We start from the raw sequence: 6,000 nt of genomic DNA, 5'->3' as shown, positions 1-6,000 counted from the left end.
ATTCCCCCATTTTCTTTTCTGAACCTAAAAATGAGGCATAATTTATACTCCTTAACTTGGATGTCCAGAGACAACTCAGGCACTATCTTAACAGAACTAAATCTTTCGAATCTTAGGAAAAGTTCAGTTATTGTGAAGGTAAGAAGAAGGCATAACCTGTGTCAACATAAGACTACTTCTCAATAGTTGTCTCAGGCTTTTATCTTTTGTTATACTTATCACTACTTAACTATTCCTGTCATGGTTAAGGCCCACTTTACCAGGGTGTTAGAGTCAACTATGGCATTTTGGAAAGGGCTTCGACTTGGCTTTTTGGAAAGGGTTGGCTTCTTCAAGTCTTCTAAAAGCAGCAACTTGGTCCTGTATATGTATTGGGTCTATATCACATCATCAAAAGACCTATTCATCAAATGCCTCTTCATTGAACTTTATTTGTCGAAAACTCTAGCCATTGAATGATAATTTTAGCACATTTCTTCCAGGGAAAAAAAAAACAGTGAGCCATCATTGGGAATTTGTCCTTTTCCTCACTGTAGTCAATCTGGGAGTTGGTATATTTAGTTAGGGGAGATGTGGTGGGTGCAACCCACAACGTTGGGGGTGTGGGGAGTGTAGCCCCCCACCACTTGAGTGGGTTTTAAATTTTGTGATTTTTATGATGCTCGGTAGTTGGGCTAGTAGTTATTTTCCATGGGAAATTTTTTTCTGAAATGATTGTTTAAGAGATAGAGGTTTTGACAAATAAAGTTTGATGAAGAGGCATTCTATGAATAGGTCATTCGAGGATGTCATATAGATCCATATGTATCTGTCTATCTGTTTATTTATCTATCTATATATGTGTGTGTGTGTGTGTGTGTGTGTGTGTGTGTGTGTGTGTGTGTGTGTGTGTGTGTGTGTGTGTGTGTGTGTGTGTGTGTGCGTGTGTGCGTGTGTGCGTGTGTGCGTGTGTGTGTGTGTGTGTGTGTGTGTGTGTGTGTGTGTGTGTGTGTGTGTGTGTGTGTATGTTTACAAGGCATTACAGGCTTGATTTCTTCTCTAGACCTAGATGAGGCTTTGCTAAGACAATTATCCAGCGGCTCCTGGACCCTTCCCCTTTCACTTCCCTCCACCTCCCTTGTTTTTTGTTGTGTTATTCCTAGAACTGTCCTTCCAGGGTTCAGCCTCCCTCCCTCTGTTGGCATGAAAACTTTGAAGGTTATAGTGCCCCAAGCCTATCTTTTTAGTCAGCTCAGCTCAAGATGACTGACTGTTTAGATGTGTGGATGGTGGCCTGAATCGGTGAAATCTTGCCAGCTGTTATATTCTTGGCAGGATATAACCCATATAGATTAGGCTACTGCAGCAGTGATCATTGAAATAGCTACTGTTATGGTAAGTTTACTTAGACAGCTGTACATTTATCTTTTTTCCACCTTTGTATGATCTTGGAGGTGATGTATATCTACACACACACACACACACACACACACACACACACACACACACACACACACACACAGACACACATGCCTATGCACATATATAAGTGTGTGTGTGTGTGTGTGTGTGTGTGTGTGTGTGTGTGTGTGTGTCTACATTGAATGATGCAGAATCCTCTGGGCAGGGTTCAAGGGGGCTGCTCAAGAAATGTTTTGTGTTTTATGACCTTGAGAGTATTGTTATTTCGAGTACTGGCCTGTCAAGGTTTTACATATTTCAAGTTTGAATAATCATGTTGTTTAAATGAGATGTGACTATTCATTGTAAACCCAAGTGGCCCACTTTGAAAATGATGCAAATAGTTTATAGAATAGTTAGCTGACTTATTTTTATTAGCAATGGTTGAGATTGTGGAATATAATAAAGACAAGATTAGAATAATTTTTTAATCATAATGTGACTTCTTACATTTTATGCATTGTTAATAGGTAATTTGATCTATCTCATCTAAAAATAAACAAAATGAAAGCAAAGAAAAAAAGAACAGGCATAATGGAAACAAATCAATAAGTTTGCCTCTCCATATCTAAATACCCATTTGTATACCTTTATTTTAAAGTTATTATTTTATGGAAGCATTTTAAGGCATTAAAAATCTGCATTTTCTCCATTTTGTTACTTCATTTCTTCTTACTTTCATGGGAGTCACTTTATACTTAATTAATAAAATGAAGCTCCATTCTTTTTCATAGCTCTTCTGAGTGTTTTGTCAAATGTAAAGGTTGCAGTTCAGAGTTCCTGGGTGTTGGCTGTTAAGACATCAATAATATCATTATAAAGTCATTCAACCACCAAAGAAATTTTTGAGAGCAAAGATCTCAGCTGAATTATATTCAAGATTTCAGCCTAATACAACATGAAAAAAAATAGGAAAAAGCAAACAAAACAAGCTACAAACAGAAAAATAAATAAATATGATTCATCACAGTTTATTGTCATGGTTGTTGAATCACTCACACACACACAAAACAGGCACAGAAAAATGTAGATGTGTATAGGCACACCCTTATAAGGTAATGGTGTTGTTGATAACCATCTGGTGAAAAACGAGTTACAGTATCCCAGACATTCTATTATATTTATTTTAAAAAGTAGTCTTTTTCATTCAAGCATAAAAAGTTATATAATTTATTCAGAACTGCAAGACATGAGCTCTATCCTGCTAATATTTAAGTTGTGAGTTCTGCACAATTTATAGTGGGACAGCCTAATTCCATAATATCCGAGAAAATTGTATCACACAGACACATACTGAGATCACCAATAGAAAGCTTGAAAAAAGCAAGCAGATGGCAACTAGCTAGATAAATAGATAAATAGCTGAATATAATAATAATGATAATAATAATAATAATAATAAAAAGACACATTTGTTCCATATGCCACAGGGCTGACAGTAATAAAAGTATAGCTTAAAATCTGCTTTGCTGTTAACTCAGCAGGTATATGATATCTAATATCATACATATGTTGATTCTTTTATTTTACTAACAGATACAATAACAGCCAAGCAGTAATTTGACTGACAGCTACAATCAGTGTATTGCTTGCCTCATGTTTTTTTTTCATCAGTCTTGAATATATATTGAATATGCTTGGTTCATTTTTTTGGGTAGTCTATTAAAGAATGAAAAAAAAAGCTAAATTTGTACATAACAGGTGCTGTCCTTGCCAAAAAAATGAACCTTAAAAAAATTGTTTAAGTCATCAGTTCCTACTTACAGCTTGCATTAATTATTCCTTCATGGACAGTTTCTGTTCCCTGTAACACATATGACAGGACACTAGGCAAGTCTGGAATAAAGAATAACTTTGGTGAGGTCTGTGTCACTATTTATTTCATATAGCCAAAAATTAAGTCATCAGTTTTAGCAATTTCTTTTTCAAATAATGCGTTCACCCCATACCAAATGTGCACACCAGCATCCACAATTACATGAAAGGTTGGGAGTGGCTTTAAATGTCATTATACCAAAGTAATCAAGTAACTGATACTACTGTTTTCTCTCTGGCCGGGATTCACTAACCCTCTGTGTAAGACTAACTAAGTCTTACACGGAAACTGCAGTCTAAGCGTATGATGTCAGCACATCATGCATATTCATGAGGATGCACTGACTCAACTCTAAGGCTTACACGGAGCATGCACAAGTGGAGGGGGCATGTCAGACTGCCGAGCAGTCCAAATATCCACGCCCCTGTAAGTGCCTAAACTGCAAATGTCAACTGAAATGAGCGAGTCCGCTCAAATGTCCACATACCCAATACTACACTCCCCCACATTCTAAATCCCTGTACAAGTTTAAAATGTAAAGGTTTCCTTTTTTTTATTATTCACGATATAGCTGCCCGTATTTGCGCTTATATGCGCGGGTTTGCCCATTGCTTAGCTACAGGTAGCAGTGTAGACATCGAAGAGGATAATAAACTGTTTATATGCAAACTAAGCCAAATAGCAATAGCATAGTGGAAGAGCCCTCGCACAAAGAGGAGGCATTCCCGGTTCGAGTCCTGCCACACCCCTGTCTATTTTCTGTCAGAAATGTGTGCATAAATAGAATTCCTGACATTTTCCTTTTAAATCTCAGTAAAATGCATTGAAATGGCCTATGTGGTAGTGAACGATATTTTATATATATATAAGAAGGTGGAATGGTCATGCATTCTGATAAATGCATAAGTAATGTATCTTAAGCAATGTGAAGCACTACTAAGCAAAGTTTACTAGTATTAAGCACAGTTGAGTACAATTGCTCATAGCTGAGGACTGCTTTAACTAGCGCAATAGTTTTGTGCAGAGCTGCGCATCGCACCAACTAGCAGAAACAAAACATGTTCGCGCGGAGCTGCACACCGTGCTAACTAGCGAAACATTGGGCAACGTCAGGCAACGTCGGGCAGCATAGAGCAATGTCGAGCAACATTGGGAAAAGTTGAGCAAAGTCGGCTAAACACAGCCACACCTCCCAGCTGGTCTACCAGTAACAAAATAAAAAGCAATGACAGGCCTCGAACCCGGGATACTGTGCACCATAACCACAGTACTAAACCACTAAGCCATGACAGCTTTAAATCTGGATGCATTACCAACACACTCATATATATCAATGGAAGTTTACCCATTGCTAAGCAGGTTTGCTTTTAGCTGAGAATTTTCAAAACCGACCAATCACAAATAAGTGTGGGAAATGAGGCATATTTAAGCTCCATAGGTGGGAATAATTGCCATAACTGGTTGTAGCTCCCATCTGCAGACAGTATGGCCGGTGTTAGAGATGGCTCTCATTTTCGAGTGCAACGGTGGGGCATTGAGGAGTCAACAGTAATGGTTTGGCTCCTTGTCCATCACCATGATGCAAGACTCCTGCAGGGCCAGTTTCAGGGCACTGAGTACAAAGCAGAAGCCTGGAACCATCTAGCACATGATCTCACCAGTGCAACAGGTGTCCCTCGGACTGGTGAGCAGGTCAGACACCACTCCTCAGACCTGAAGAGATGCAAGGAGGACCGAATGAACCAGTGGATACAGCAGGCCCGTGAAATGGAAAATGCCCTACTACTGAGTATGTAGCCATGGAATGGAGTATGTAAGAATTGCTATTGTAGTCTATGTTATGGATAGGTATGTCTCAATAGCCCTTCATTTACTTCACAGCTGCAGGTGTCCGTGCTGTGAATCAGCAAGCTTATGCAGATAGGCTGCTAAGGCTGCGCCACCAGGCAGGTTAGTAATTATTCTGCATGTGTTGTCATATAAAAGAAGTGAGAGAGTCTGAAAAAGAGTGTTGTAACCCATTAATAAAGATACAATGAGTGTTGAATAACTTCTCTGCATGTACTGTTATATAAAATACGTGAGACAGCATGAAAAGGTGTTGTAACCCATTAATAAAGGTATAATATGTCTTGAATAAAAGATCTCTGCATGCACTGATATATCAAATAAATGAGAGAGCCACTAGAAAAATGTGTAATGTAATTAATAAAGGTATAATTCCTGGAGTGTGTCCGTGTCACTTTCTTCGATATGTTGTTGTACCCTTGCATTATAGAAATAGTACTGTTGTATTAAGCGCAGTCAACCCACACATGGGTAGGCCCATATAAAGTGGATGAAGGGAGTGCCAGTAGCTGTTAAGCATATATACAGTCCTCAACTGTCGGTTCATGGCCGGCATGTACAGATTAATCTGGCACATGAGTAGCTTGTTATTCTGTTCCCCAGAAATGTCAGTGTGCTGCTAGACATGTAGGGGGCTGTCAACAAATACCTGATAATGTCACCTGAACACATACAGACATGTAGATATATAAATAGAAATGAAATATATAAATATGTAGCAGTAACATCTGCATCCAGGACAGTTTGTATGTCAGATACAGGTCAGGTATATCAAGAACTAGCAAAACCCATTTTACAATTTAACGGACATTGCCCAGTGTAATAATACATGTAGGGGATATATAACTGCAGTCAAAAGGAATGCAATGTAAACTACAAGTATATATAAGCTGTTA

The 6,000-nt window shown here is 38.5% G+C and overlaps 1 long non-coding RNA gene across 2 annotated transcripts in view; it reads right to left on the bottom strand.

Moving 5' to 3' along the window:
* Positions 1 to 3,050: 3,050 nt before the first annotated feature.
* LOC122793559 overlaps positions 3,051 to 6,000 on the bottom strand; it is a 347,865-nt gene continuing 344,915 nt past the window's right edge. For both annotated transcript variants that reach the window (XR_006363491.1, XR_006363490.1), the window contains exons 3-4: positions 3,205 to 3,276; positions 3,051 to 3,099 (exon numbers count right to left, since the gene is read on the bottom strand). This is a non-coding gene — a long non-coding RNA (uncharacterized LOC122793559). The remainder of the gene's footprint in view (positions 3,100 to 3,204; positions 3,277 to 6,000) is intronic.

This window comes from Protopterus annectens, chromosome 2.part0 (assembly GCF_019279795.1).
Source record: "Protopterus annectens isolate FY-2018-M chromosome 2.part0, PAN1.0, whole genome shotgun sequence".
In the NCBI taxonomy this organism is placed as follows: Eukaryota; Metazoa; Chordata; order Ceratodontiformes; family Protopteridae; genus Protopterus; species Protopterus annectens.
This window is presented reverse-complemented; position numbering and strand designations above follow the sequence as displayed.